The sequence below is a fragment of the Mixophyes fleayi genome, chromosome 6 (assembly GCF_038048845.1).
Source record: "Mixophyes fleayi isolate aMixFle1 chromosome 6, aMixFle1.hap1, whole genome shotgun sequence".
In the NCBI taxonomy this organism is placed as follows: Eukaryota; Metazoa; Chordata; class Amphibia; order Anura; family Limnodynastidae; genus Mixophyes; species Mixophyes fleayi.
The window spans coordinates 226,795,517-226,811,967 of NC_134407.1; the positions used below are offsets into that span (position 1 = coordinate 226,795,517).

General features: G+C 42.2%; 1 protein-coding gene and 1 pseudogene across 3 annotated transcripts in view; one reads left to right on the forward strand and one right to left on the reverse strand.

Moving 5' to 3' along the window:
* The window catches only part of LOC142160089 (uncharacterized), a 122,090-nt gene that overhangs the window by 43,663 nt on the left and 61,976 nt on the right, over nt 1-16,451 (reverse strand). The gene's annotated exons all lie outside the window — the stretch shown is intronic.
* LOC142160101 (uncharacterized) lies at nt 5,865-12,896 on the forward strand (annotated as a pseudogene).

Below are 16,451 nucleotides of genomic sequence, written 5' to 3' on the forward strand. Positions count from 1 at the left end.
TAGTAATATAACAGGATATGACTGGAGAGGTGAGGGAGTCTGTGACATCACTGTTATCTGTAGTAATATAACAGGATATGACTGGAGAAGTGAGGGAGTCTGTGACATCACTGTTATCTGTAGTAATATAACAGGATATGACTGGAGAGGTGAGGAGTCTGTGACATCACTGTTATCTGTAGTAATATAACAGGGATATGACTGGAGAGGTGAGGGAGTCTGTGACATCACTGTTATCTGTAGTAATATAACAGGGATATGACTGGAGAGGTGAGGGAGTCTGTGACATCACTGTTATCTGTAGTAATATAACAGGGATATGACTGGAGAGGTGAGGGAGTCTTGTGACATCACTGTTATCTGTAGTAATATAACAGGATATGACTGGAGAGGTGAGGGAGTCTGTGACATCACTGTTATCTGTAGTAATATAACAGGGATATGACTGGAGAGGTGAGGGAGTCTGTGACATCACTGTTATCTGTAGTAATATAACAGGGATATGACTGGAGAGGTGAGGGAGTCTGTGACATCACTGTTATCTGTAGTAATATAACAGGGATATGACTGGAGGAGGTGAGGGAGTCTGTTGACATCACTGTTATCTGTAGTAATATAACAGGATATGACTGGAGAGGTGAGGGAGTCTGTGACATCACTGTTATCTGTAGTAATATAACAGGATATGACTGGAGAGGTGAGGGAGTCTGTGATATCACTGTTATCTGTAGTAATATAACAGGATATGACTGGAGAGGTGAGGGAGTCTGTGACATCACTGTTATCTGTAGTAATATAACAGGATATGACTGGAGAGGTGAGGGAGTCTGTGACATCACTGTTATCTGTAGTAATATAACAGGATATGACTGGAGAGGTGAGGGAGTCTGTGATATCACTGTTATCTGTAGTAATATAACAGGATATGACTGGAGAGGTGAGGGAGTCTGTGACATCACTGTTATCTGTAGTAATATAACACGATATGACTGGAGAGGTGAAGGAGTCTGTGACATCACTGTTATCTGTAGTAATATAACAGGATATGACTGGAGAGGTGAAGGAGTCTGTGACATCACTGTTATCTGTAGTAATATAACAGGATATGACTGGAGAGGTGAGGGAGTCTGTGACATCACTGTTATCTGTAGTAATATAACAGGATATGACTGGAGAGGTGAGGGAGTCTGTGACATCACTGTTATCTGTAGTAATATAACAGGATATGACTGGAGAGGTGAGGGAGTCTGTGACATCACTGTTATCTGTAGTAATATAACAGGGATATGACTGGAGAGATGAGGGAGTCTGTGACATCACTGTTATCTGTAGTAATATAACAGGGATATGACTGGAGAGGTGAGTAACCCTGTGACATCACTGTTATCTGTAGTAATATAACAGGGATATGACTGGAGAGATGAGGGAGTCTGTGACATCACTGTTATCTGTAGTAATATAACAGGGATATGACTGGAGAGATGAGGGAGTCTGTGACATCACTGTTATCTGTAGTAATATAACAGGGATATGACTGGAGAGATGAGGGAGTCTGTGACATCACTGTTATCTGTAGTAATATAACAGGGATATGACTGGAGAGGTGAGGGAGTCTGTGACATCACTGTTATCTGTAGTAATATAACAGGGATATGACTGGAGAGGTGAGGGAGTCTGTGACATCACTGTTATCTGTAGTAATATAACAGGGATATGACTGGAGAGATGAGGGAGTCTGTGACATCACTGTTATCTGTAGTAATATAACAGGGATATGACTGGAGAGGTGAGGGAGTCTGTGACATCACTGTTATCTGTAGTAATATAACAGGGATATGACTGGAGAGGTGAGGGAGTCTGTGACATCACTGTTATCTGTAGTAATATAACAGGATATGACTGGAGAGGTGAGGGAGTCTGTGACATCACTGTTATCTGTAGTAATATAACAGGATATGACTGGAGTGGTGAGGGAGTCTGTGACATCACTGTTATCTGTAGTAATATAACAGGGATATGACTGGAGAGGTGAGGGAGTCTGTGACATCACTGTTATCTGTAGTAATATAACAGGGATATGACTGGAGAGGTGAGGGAGTCTGTGACATCACTGTTATCTGTAGTAATATAACAGGGATATGACTGGAGAGGTGAGGGAGTCTGTGACATCACTGTTATCTGTAGTAATATAACAGGATATGACTGGAGAGGTGAGGGAGTCTGTGACATCACTGTTATCTGTAGTAATATAACAGGATATGACTGGAGAGGTGAGGGAGTCTGTGACATCACTGTTATCTGTAGTAATATAACAGGATATGACTGGAGAGGTGAGGGAGTCTGTGACATCACTGTTATCTGTAGTAATATAACAGTGATATGACTGGAGAGGTGAGGGAGTCTGTGACATCACTGTTATCTGTAGTAATATAACAGGATATGACTGGAGAGGTGAGGGAGTCTGTGACATCACTGTTATCTGTAGTAATATAACAGGGATATGACTGGAGAGATGAGGGAGTCTGTGACATCACTGTTATCTGTAGTAATATAACAGGGATATGACTGGAGAGGTGAGGGAGTCTGTGATATCGCTGTTATCTGTAGTAATATAACAGGGATATGACTGGAGAGGTGAGGGAGTCTGTGACATCACTGTTATCTGTAGTAATATAACAGGATATGACTGGAGAGGTGAGGGAGTCTGTGACATCACTGTTATCTGTAGTAATATAACAGGATATGACTGGAGAGGTGAGGGAGTCTGTGACATCACTGTTATCTGTAGTAATATAACAGGGATATGACCGTGGAATGTTCCCTCTGGCCTCTCTCAGTGGCCAGAGCAGCAGGTTAGCGGGCAGAGTATTGTTACTCTATGCTGGGTCCCAACCTCAGAACAAGCAGATAATATTTCAATATTATCAATATTTCAGACTGGGGCGAGATGTGACAACAGATATCGACCTTCTACTGGGCATTCAAATGTTGGTTACTCACAGATGAAAAAGATCTATTTAGCCTAAGTGGGGTTTTCTCTAGCAAAGTTATAAAATCAAATCATGACATACTGTCTCAGACGTTATAAATTCAATACCTCAGAAATTAATGCATTTCCTATACAGAAGTACAAGACAATCCAATAAAAGCAGTGCATTTGCAATTATATAAATTAGCGCACTGCGCTAATAATTTAAATTTATTTAAACAATAATTTATTTTTAAGTGATCCAGCCCCCAAAAGTAATATGGATATGGGCAGCACGGTACTCAGTGGTTAGCACTTCTGCCTCACAGCGCTGGGGTCATGAGTTCAGTTCCCAACCATGGCCTTATCTGTGTGGAGTTTGTATGTTCTCCCCGTGTTTGCGTGGGTTTCCTCCGGGTGCTCCGATTACCTCTCACACTCCAAAAACATACTAGTAGGTTATTTGGCTGCTATCAAAAATTGACCCTAGTCTCTCTCTCTGTCTGTGTGTGTATGTTAGAGCTGTAAGCTCTAATGGTGCAGGGACTGATGTGAGTGAGTTCTCTGTACAGCGCTGTGGAATCAGTTGCGCTATATAAATAAATGATGATGATGATGATGAATAGGGTTGAAATGTAGTTCCAAAAACCCTTCCTAATGTGGTGGAAATCAGTTATCCCAAATGTACAGACAATGGAGCCTGGTAATGTCACATCAGTAATGTAAGCTGAGTTAACTTTTAGTTTCACTCACCAGTGGGAGTATGGTTGCAATGGACATCAATAAAGTAGCGGAGTCCTCTAGGGTCGGTAGCGGAGTCCTCTAGGGTCGGTAGCGGAGTCCTCTAGGGTCGGTAGCGGAGTCCTCTAGGGTCGATAGCGGAGTCCTCTAGGGTCGGTAGCGGAGTCCTCTAGGGTCGGTAGCGGAGTCCTCTAGGGTCGGTAGCCCTGTGGGTGAACTGCGTGGAATGCTGGTCCTCTTTGAGCTCCTTCACGTACCCAGTCCTGTATAGATGTTAATTGGAGCCTGAATATCCACTTCACAGCGCCAGTGATACTGCTGTGTCTTGCCACAGATCCCTGGCATTTTTGCGGGTGTGCGCACACGTGCACTAAAGTCAATATTGAATGAATGAAATTGACGAGCAGGCAAGTTGATTTGCGGTTAGTATGGTAAATGTAGAAATATGTCTTTAAACAAACCAACGCATTTCGCCCAACATGGGGCTTCCTCAGGGATTAATCAATTGTGAAATGGAGATTGTCTTTATTTATAGACCATACCAGGCCGCTGGGCGGCTAGTGATTGGCTGACCGCCATATGAGGCTAGTTACAGTTGGTAGTAACTTCTGAGGTCCGGTTTGTATACAGCAAAAAAAAATAATTTGTATAAGGCAAAATACTTTGATAAAGGATAAGGCTCCTTTTGGAATTGTTTCCTATTTGAAGGTGTCTGTTTATACATTTGCAATCTTGTGGTAATAGCATAGATGAACATGTAGTAAGTAATTTGAGTCCTCAGTTGTTAAACTGTATCTAAACGTCATCATGATACAGACATGCTTTAGAAAGGATTCAGAGAAGGTCGACAAAATTAATAAAGGGTATGAAGTCATTACGTTATGAAAAAAGGTTATCCAGTTTAGGTATGTTTACTTTAGAAAAAAGGCATCTAAGGAATGTACAAATACATTAGGGGTCAATATAGAGAACTTTCATGGGAAGTTTTTACCCCAAGGACTATACACAGGACACGTGGTCATCCCCTAAGTTTAGAAGAGAGGAAGTTTCACAACCAGCAAAGGAAGGGGTTCTTTACAGTAAGGGCAGTCAAGATATGGAATTCACTGCCAGGGAAGGTTGTGATGGCAGATTCAATAGATATGTTTAAGAAAGGGTTAGACAAATTTTTAGCTGAAAAGGGCATCCAGGGTTATGACCGTTAATTAAATGAAGATTAGTAGTGGATCCAGGGAGAACTAGGACTGCAACATTGGGTTAGGAGGGATTTTTCCTGATTAAAACAGATTGGCGGTTTCTTTATCTGGATCAATTTCAAATGTAAGAGCGGGATCGCAGGAGATCCAAAATAGGTTGAACTTCATGGACTGGTGTCTTTTTATTTTCAACCTCCTCAAACATGTTACTATGTTACCAAGTAAAACTTTTGAGGACCGTTGAACAATTAAGGTGGGTCAGTACGGTAGTAGTCATCTTTCCGATGACTACCATTCCGACAGGAGGGAGGTGGACGAGAGAAATCCGATACCTATGATAGCAACGTGTAATACATTTATTTTTTTTACCCAAAAAGTGACAGGTAAGATTTGCGACACTAGTGACGCCCGGGACAGTGATTCTGCAGACAGCTAGGTTCCCGACAGTCAGTTTGATGGTTTTGAGGGGGCGATGGCAGAACCCGGCAGCAGGATAAAGTAGAACTTTAAAAGTGTCAGGAATACATTCCTGAGACTTTGGTGATTGCAGCCTAAGTAGACATTCATTTACAAATCCCATCCCTGTCCTACCTGTACCTGTTTCCTATAATAACTCTCTAGTAGAGGGTATATAACGCTTCCCTCACCTGCCACCTTCAGTGTCCGGCCAGCTCCCACTCCCACGTCATCTTGCCGATTGTGCGACTCTGTAAAGCAGGTGATTCATCTGTGTGGCCGGCCGTAGACTGGGATACAGAACATGGGCCAACTGAAGATAGCAGGAGAGGTAAGTGCTGAATACACTGCACTCTCCTGTATATAGGAAACAGTTACATATAGGATCGGTATTTTTACATTGGACGGCTGCGTTATTTGCACACTTAGGCCCTAAAAATAACAACAAATAGGTGGCTTTTTCATTTACCCTATTATTGATTTCTCTCTCCATACACAGGATTACATAGTAGTGAAGAAGACTTCCGGGGAGAGTGAGACACCCAGTAACCATCCCTGTGTGTCAGGAATATTCACCGACAGTCCCATCACGGTGCCTCCTCCTCACTATCTAATACATGAGAGGAACAATGACCAGAAGATCTTGGACCTCACCAACAAGATCACTCAGCTGCTGACTGGAGAGGTGACTGCTGGGAATGGGACATTATACAGTAACACCAGGGGATGTGTCTGGGTGATGACTGTATCATTGTGTGTGTCAGGTTCCTATAAGGTGTCAGGATGTCACTGTCTATCTCTCCATGGAGGAATGGGAGTATTTAGAAGGACACAAGGGTCTGTACAAGGACGTGATGATGGAGGATCACCAGCCCCTCACATCACTGGGTAAGAGGACACTTTATTTACAGCAGAGAGCAGTTATGAGGCCACCTAGATACACATCATCTGATAATCACATATAAACAATGTATTCAGTCACTGTGTGTCTCCTACAGATGGATCCAGTAACAGAAATACCCCAGAGAGATGTCCTCGTCCTCTTTATTCACAGGATTCTACAGAGGAAAATCACAATATCCCACAGGAGTATCAGGTAGATGGGATTTAGGCTCTCACCAAATACCAAAGTGACTTTTCACTATATAATATGTAGTTATGTTTTATTCACTGATATTTTACTGTTTATTCTCAATTAATGAAATCGTACACTAAAGTGTTATTTTATTGTTTTGTGGGTTATGAAGAGTGAAGACCAGACTGATATTAAGGTAGAATCTATAGAAGATGAAAAGATGTATATGAGGGGTGATCAGCAGTGTAAGGTGGAGGAAATCCCTACAGATATCAGCACAGGTCAGTAATAAACAGTTTGAACAAGGAGAATATGTGACTTTTTTCTGTAAAGTCACTAAAACAATCTCTTCCGCCCCGCTATGAGTGAAGAAGTTCATTCTCTTATATTATCCTCTCCACCCTCACCCTGCCCCCTGGATCCCATCCCCTCTCATGTCCTTTGTTCCCTCTCCCCCACTTCCTGCTCAACTCTTCAATCTGTCCTACTCCACTGGAATCTTCCCGTCATTGTTTAAACATGCTCTTGCCTCACCCATTCATAAAAATCCCTATCTTGACCCCACCTCACTCCTCTACCTTCTGCCCCATTTTTCTTCTCCCTTTTGCCTCCAAAATACTTGAGCGGCTTGTCTACAAGCGTCTTAGCAGCTACCTGTCTGACAACTCCTTGATACTATTCAATCTGGCTTGATTTCTTCCCGGACAGTTCCAGGGGCTACTTCTCCCTGCTTATTCTCCTGGACCTCTGCTGCATTTGACACTGTGATTCACCCTTCTACTCCACACCCTTCGCACCACTGGCCTTTCTGACACCATCCTTACATGGTTTATCTTCTACCTCGCCAACCACTCCTCTGTTTCTACTTCTAATTCCTCCTTCCCGTGGAGTCCCACAGGGTTCTGACCTTGGCCCTCTGCTTTTTTTCTCTGTACACCTCCTCCCTGGGTGAACTTATCAGTACCACTTCTGTGCCGACGACACTCACATCTACCTCTCATCTTCTGATCTTTCTCCTTCGCTCCTCTCCAGGGTGTCCAGTTGCTTCTCCGCCAACTTCTCCTTTATTTCCTTGCGCTGTCTCAAGCTTGGCCAAAACTGAACTTACTGTTTTCCTTCCATCAAGAGTCTTCTCCACTGCCGATCACTGTTGACAAAACCACTATCTCCTCTGTTCCCTGACTCCACTGCCTGGGTGTAATTCTTGACTCCTCCCTCAACCCTCACATTGAATCTCTTGCCCAATACTGTCGCTTCCAGCTCTGCAACATGGCCCATATGAGATCCTTGCTCTACCAACATGCCACCAAAAGTCTTATCCACTCACTGATCATTTCTCATCTCGACTACTGCAAACTTCTCCTTACTGGCCTCCCCCATTTCCATCTCGCTCCTCTTACACCTATACTTAATGCTGCAGCTAAACTTAACTTCCTCTCTTGCCGCTCCCCACCTGCCTCCCGTCTCTGCCAAACCTTAGACTGGCTCCACTTCCTTTACAAAACCCTCTTCAAACTCCTCACCCTCATGTACAAGGTCCTCTCCAACTCCACTTCTCCCTACATCTCCAACCTTCTCTCCATACATACTCCCTCCCGCACTCTCCTGTCGGTCAATGACAGTCACCTTTCCTCCCCTCTGGTAACCACATCTCACTCCATTATTCAAGATTTTTCCGTGCTGCCCCCACCACTGGAACAATCTCCCTTGTTCACTCTATCTCCTAGCCTGTATAACTTCAAAAAACCCACTGGTTTAGAAAACCTACCAGTCATCCACTTAACCATTTCACCATGTAGTACACCTCACCCTCTTAAATCCTCCATATATCTCACTCTTACTTCATGCCCTCAGATCTCCTTACATTGGCTCACCCCCAGGTGTCACCTGCTTGCCTGCCCCTTTCCATTTAGATTGCAAGCTCTAGTGATTAGGGCCCTCTTCCCTCCTGTTCTCATTACCTATAACTTTCACCAGCTACACAGCGCACCTCCTCCTTGGACTCTTTGTCCATTGCCTCCACTCCTCTATTGTCTTTGAACCTCTTTCAGTGGCTTTGAACCTGTTAGTTGCACCAACACTAATGGGCAAAGGTTTGAGCCAGCACTGAATATATTCCTTGCACCCCAGTAGCTGTGTTGAGAGTTGTAGTGTTATTTGTTTACTGTTTTACCCTTTACTGTCTTATTCTTTACCCTCTGTACAGCGCTGCGGACCTCATGTGCACCCTATAAATAAAGGTTAATAATTCCTGTATTTTGATTCTGTTGTGTGTTTATGTCTGTGATCAGCAGCATCTTGGGGGGACTCCTTTTCACCGGTGATCCCCTCTCAGCGGGTCCCACATTTTGGAAACCACGTGTCAAAGGCACCTGTACCATTCTCCAGGAGGAACAGAGAGGCCAAATCATAGGCCCTTAAACTGACATTAGGAATAACGTACACAACTATCTGGTTCACATTGGGGTCAGATACAACTATCTTGAGACCGAAATGCAAGATTTTCTTACATTGTTACACCTTTACTTAAGGAAAATAAGATGGTAGATGGAGCACTGACTGGCTTCTCATCTTGTTAGGATATAGAATACCAGACATTGTGGTGTCATCTTCAGGCATGTTATTACATTGATTGTTGTATCCTTTGTCTCTGTAGTAAATCATTATAAAAAGAGCAAATTATTCCTACATAAACATTTTACAACACACTGTACTTTTATCACTTTATTATATTTACAGAGACATTTATATAAACAGCACCTGATGGTCTGAACGGGCAGGTATCACAAAGTCCCATAAAGATACACAATTCTGCTATAAGTTTCTAGAGTACATATAAGTGTTAATATAAACATTACGCAAACACAATACCCAGTGTGTGCTGCTACATGTGCAGCTTTTCTGTCTTTCATGGATATTGTGCATCTCTTCTGCAAACCTGGAGGCAGCAGCATTCATTTCATGTGTTTTATTATCATTTATGTCTAAGGCGCTGCAAAGAGTCAGCAGTACTGTGAGAACAGCATACAGCAAAATACAGTAGATTACAAAACGTTATGTAATACAAAACGTTATACAGTTACAAACCATATCAAGATACAAAAAGGTACAAGGGATCTAATTTTGATGAAGCAAGCAGAAAGGGGAGAGGGGGTTTGGAGATCAAGGTCTGAGCCCAGGAAGGAGGAGCAGGACAGAAGTGATTGTCGCATGTATTACAAACGGATAAAATAACCATGTAAACACACTATAAATATAGGGCAGTTTACAATGTCAGACCAGTTATAAATTATACCTTAAAGCATCGTGCATGTACTCATTCAACAGTAATTTGGAACCTTTCAGTATAGTCCTCAGAGGAAAATTGAACTTGTTCCCTGTAAACATTCATATTTACATGTATTTATTTTATTCCCAACAGACGGACGTGCCAGCAGGAATACCTCGCAGGAACATCTCATATTAACTCCAGATAGTGAAATAGAAGATAATGAAATAACACGAGATTCTCCAGGAGAAAACCCTATTACCCCAGTTATACATCCCGTACTTCACACTGCAGATATATCATCTGATCCTGCTCATCATGGGGAATGTTCTCTTCATAGCTCACATAGTGGTACAGATACTACAGCTCTTAGAGTAGATAAGATATTTCCCAGGTCTATAGATGCCAAATGTTTTCCAAAGATCAAAAAGGTTATTACCCATCAGCTAAAAAAGACCGGTGACAAGCCATTTACAGGTTCTGAGAGCGGAGAATATTTTAGAGAGAGATCTGCTCTAGTTACACATCACAGACTTCACACGGGTGTAAAACCATGTACATGTTCTGAGTGTGGAAAATGTTTTAGATATAAGTCAGAACTTATTACACACCAGAGAACTCACACAGGTGAGAAACCATTTTCATGTTCTGGGTGTGGGAAGTGCTTTACACAAAAGTCATCTCTTGTTACACATCAGAGAACTCACACAGGTGAGAAACCATTTTCATGTTCTGGGTGTGGAAAATGTTTTGCACAGAAATCAGCTCTTGTTACACATCAGAGAATTCACACAGGTGAGAAACCATTCCCATGTTCTGGGTGTGGGAAGTGTTTTACACATAAGTTAGACCTTGTTACACATCAGAGAATTCACACACGTGAGAAACCATTTTTGTCTTCTGGTTGTAGAAAGTGTCTTACAGATAAGTCAGATCTTGTTATACATCGGAGAAATCACACAGGTGAGAAGCCATTTTCATGTTCTGATTGTGGGAAATGTTTTGCACATAAATCAGCTCTTGTTACACATCATAGAATTCACACAGGTGAGAAGCCATTTTCATGTTCTGGGTGTGGGAAATGTTTTGCACAGAAATCAGTTCTTGTTATACATCAGAGAACTCACACAGGTGAGAAACCATTTTCATGTTCTGTGTGTGGAAAATGTTTTGCACAGAAATCAGATCTTGTTACACATCAGAGAATTCACACAGGTGAAAAACCATTTGCATGTTCTGGGTGTGCAAAGTGTTTTACACATAAGTCAGATCTTGTTATACATCAGAGAAATCACACAGGTGAGAAGCCATTTTCATGTTCTGATTGTGGGAAATGTTTTACACATAAATCAGCTCTTGTTACGCATCAGAGAATTCACACAGGTGAGAAACCATTTTCGTGTTCTGGGTGTGGAAAATGTTTTGCACAGAAATCAGTTCTTGTTATACATCAGAGAATTCATTCAGGGGAGAAGCCATTTTCATGTTCTGATTGTGGGAAATGTTTTACACAGAAATCAGATCTTGTTATACATCAGAGAATTCACACAGGTGATAAGCCATTTTCATGTTCTGAGTGTGGGAAATGTTTTACACAGAAATCAGCTGTTGCTATACATCAGAGAATTCACACAGGTGAGAAACCATTTTCATGTTCTGAGTGTGGGAAGTGCTTTGTAAGGAAATCAGCTTTTGTTGCACATCAGACACTTCATACAGGTAAGTAGCCATTTTCATGTTCTGAGTGTGGGAAGTGCTTTGCATGGCTATCAGCTCTTGTTGCACAACAGAACATTCACACAGAAGAAAAACCATTTACATAAGCTCATATACATGAAACTAAATTGTAGCTATACTCACTAATGTACTTCTCTCCATATGTGCAGTTGTTGAGGTCACTTGAAAAGAGAAGTACTTGTACACAGCACACCACTGTATGTACACATGACAGAAGCATGCTATACATAAGCGTTAGGCGTACGTGTTGGTACTCAATGCAAAAGCTGATTATCCCACTAATACATTGAATACATTATTAGGTTGTGTATGTTTTAATGCATTATATGATATACAAATAGGGTAATACAGTCTTACACACGAGAGAATGTTATTAATACAAGTGAAAGTCACATTTACCATATTAAAAAAACCTAAAATATTACACCTCTACAGCTGTTGCTTACGCCTTTCCAAATTAAATGGGAATCGTCTTGCCTGTCCATATGGAAATGACAAGTAATATGAATAGACTTGATATAATGTAGCTGAATAATAGGTCAGTCCTCAGTTAGCCAATCAGCAGCAGCTATACATCATCACAAGTACTTACACCAGCCCTCCAGCATGTTTTATCTTAAAGTTTGCTTACTATATCCAGAATAATACATCATCAGCATTACAGCAAATACCGTAGCGCTTTATAATTGGGGATAAACTGTAATAGACAATACTGGGTAATATGAACAAAAAAGGGAGTTATGATTCGCTCGAGGGATTGGACTATCCTCATCTACATATCCATGTAAAACAAATAATGAGTTTATTCTGAAGGGGTGCGATTTCCATGACTAAGCCAATACGGCGAAATGTACTCCGAGTCGGATGTCACAAAAGTTGGCGAGCGGCAAGTAGCTGCGCCTGCTACCACATAAGTTATGACACTACCTCTTTTTTTATTAAACGGGACTGATATGGGCTCATAGATGGAATAATTAAATAGGGGCAGAACATATGAGGGGAGGACAGTGAAATCATATACAGCACATATCTAAGGGGAAACAGGTACAGCTATATGCTGCCACCACCTAGTGGACCCTATAATCACATAATAGGGAACCTGTGCATTGCTAATTATATTTACCCCTGTTGTCTAAAAGGAAGCTGTATATTCTTTTAAATATCAGAGCTGTTCGCCGTGTACATATCAGACCCTCCTGGTTTCCCCTTTGACCTACATATGCCATTTGGATGTAGACATCTTCCATTACAGATATCCCCCTTTGCACTATTAACTTCATACTATAATTAAAGGAGATACCATATATATTCCCATTGATAATAGCACTGCAAACCAGCTATTTACTGTACTGTGGATGTATAACAAGACATTATAGAATTGTTTAATTTCATGTCCCTAAAAACACAGTTACATTAAAGGATTATACACCAAGTTATGTGTATACCAACCTCAAATGACATCATGTAATACTAATTTACTTGATACTTGTCATGATATATGGTCTCGCAATACTAACTTATATGTTAACTATCACAGGGATTGCGATAATATAACCCTCTAGAGTAAGATCTGTCACCCCTATCTTACATACACCCTCTAGAGTAAGAGCTGTCACCCCTATCTTACATACACCCTCTAGAGTAAGATCTGTCACCCCTATCTTACATACACCCTCTAGAGTAAGATCTGTCACCCCTATCTTACATACACCCTCTATAGAGCGCAGGGTCTGTCACCCCTATCTTACATACACCCTCTATAGAGCGCAGGGTCTGTCACCCCTATCTTACATACACCCTCTATAGTAAGATCTGTCACCCCTATCTTACATACACCCTCTAGAGTAAGAGCTGTCACCCCTATCTTACATACACCCTCTATAGTAAGATCTGTCACCCCTATCTTACATACACCCTCTAGAGTAAGATCTGTCACCCCTATCTTACATACACCCTCTATAGTAAGATCTGTCACCCCTATCTTACATACACCCTCTAGAGTAAGAGCTGTCACCCCTATCTTACATACACCCTCTATAGTAAGATCTGTCACCCCTATCTTACATACACCCTCTAGAGTAAGAGCTGTCACCCCTATCTTACATACACCCTCTAGAGTAAGATCTGTCACCCCTATCTTACATACACCCTCTAGAGTAAGATCTGTCACCCCTATCTTACATACACCCTCTATAGAGCGCAGGGTCTGTCACCCCTATCTTACATACACCCTCTATAGAGCGCAGGGTCTGTCACCCCTATCTTACATACACCCTCTATAGTAAGATCTGTCACCCCTATCTTACATACACCCTCTAGAGTAAGAGCTGTCACCCCTATCTTACATACACCCTCTAGAGTAAGATCTGTCACCCCTATCTTACATACACCCTCTAGAGTAAGAGCTGTCACCCCTATCTTACATACACCCTCTAGAGTAAGAGCTGTCACCCCTATCTTACATACACCCTCTATAGTAAGATCTGTCACCCCTATCTTACATACACCCTCTAGAGTAAGATCTGTCACCCCTATCTTACATACACCCTCTATAGTAAGATCTGTCACCCCTATCTTACATACACCCTCTAGAGTAAGAGCTGTCACCCCTATCTTACATACACCCTCTATAGTAAGATCTGTCACCCCTATCTTACATACACCCTCTAGAGTAAGATCTGTCACCCCTATCTTACATACACCCTCTAGAGTAAGATCTGTCACCCCTATCTTACATACACCCTCTAGAGTAAGATCTGTCACCCCTATCTTACATACACCCTCTAGAGTAAGATCTGTCACCCCTATCTTACATACACCCTCTATAGTAAGAGCTGTCACCCCTATCTTACATACACCCTCTAGAGTAAGAGCTGTCACCCCTATCTTACATACACCCTCTAGAGTAAGAGCTGTCACCCCTATCTTACATACACCCTCTAGAGTAAGAGCTGTCACCCCTATCTTACATACACCCTCTAGAGTAAGAGCTGTCACCCCTATCTTACATACACCCTCTAGAGTAAGAGCTGTCACCCCTATCTTACATACACCCTCTAGAGTAAGATCTGTCACCCCTATCTTACATACACCCTCTAGAGTAAGAGCTGTCACCCCTATCTTACATACACCCTCTAGAGTAAGATCTGTCACCCCTATCTTACATACACCCTCTAGAGTAAGATCTGTCACCCCTATCTTACATACACCCTCTATAGAGCGCAGGGTCTGTCACCCCTATCTTACATACACCCTCTATAGAGCGCAGGGTCTGTCACCCCTATCTTACATACACCCTCTATAGTAAGATCTGTCACCCCTATCTTACATACACCCTCTAGAGTAAGAGCTGTCACCCCTATCTTACATACACCCTCTATAGTAAGATCTGTCACCCCTATCTTACATACACCCTCTAGAGTAAGATCTGTCACCCCTATCTTACATACACCCTCTATAGTAAGATCTGTCACCCCTATCTTACATACACCCTCTAGAGTAAGAGCTGTCACCCCTATCTTACATACACCCTCTATAGTAAGATCTGTCACCCCTATCTTACATACACCCTCTAGAGTAAGAGCTGTCACCCCTATCTTACATACACCCTCTATAGTAAGATCTGTCACCCCTATCTTACATACACCCTCTAGAGTAAGAGCTGTCACCCCTATCTTACATACACCCTCTATAGTAAGATCTGTCACCCCTATCTTACATACACCCTCTATAGAGCGCAGGGTCTGTCACCCCTATCTTACATACACCCTCTAGAGTAAGATCTGTCACCCCTATCTTACATACACCCTCTAGAGTAAGAGCTGTCACCCCTATCTTACATACACCCTCTATAGTAAGATCTGTCACCCCTATCTTACATACACCCTCTAGAGTAAGAGCTGTCACCCCTATCTTACATACACCCTCTATAGTAAGATCTGTCACCCCATCTTACATACACCCTCTATAGTAAGATCTGTCACCCCTATCTTACATACACCCTCTAGAGTAAGAGCTGTCACCCCTATCTTACATACACCCTCTATAGTAAGATCTGTCACCCCTATCTTACATACACCCTCTAGAGTAAGAGCTGTCACCCCTATCTTACATACACCCTCTAGAGTAAGAGCTGTCACCCCTATCTTACATACACCCTCTAGAGTAAGATCTGTCACCCCTATCTTACATACACCCTCTAGAGTAGGATCTGTCACCCCTATCTTACATACACCCTCTATAGTAAGATCTGTCACCCCTATCTTACATACACCCTCTATAGTAAGAGCTGTCACCCCTATCTTACATACACCCTCTAGAGTAAGATCTGTCACCCCTATCTTACATACACCCTCTAGAGTAAGATCTGTCACCCCTATCTTACATACACCCTCTAGAGTAAGAGCTGTCACCCCTATCTTACATACACCCTCTAGAGTAGGATCTGTCACCCCTATCTTACATACACCCTCTAGAGTAGGATCTGTCACCCCTATCTTACATACACCCTCTAGAGTAAGAGCTGTCACCCCTATCTTACATACACCCTCTATAGTAAGATCTGTCACCCCTATCTTACATACACCCTCTAGAGTAAGATCTGTCACCCCTATCTTACATACACCCTCTAGAGTAAGATCTGTCACCCCTATCTTACATACACCCTCTAGAGTAGGATCTGTCACCCCTATCTTACATACACCCTCTAGAGTAAGATCTGTCACCCCTATCTTACATACACCCTCTAGAGTAAGAGCTGTCACCCCTATCTTACATACACCCTCTATAGTAAGATCTGTCACCCCTATCTTACATACACCCTCTAGAGTAAGATCTGTCACCCCTATCTTACATACACCCTCTAGAGTAAGAGCTGTCACCCCTATCTTACATACACCCTCTAGAGTAAGATCTGTCACCCCTATCTTACATACACCCTCTATAGTAAGAGCTGTCACCCCTATCTTACATACACCCTCTAGAGTAAGAGCTGTCACCCCTATCTTACAT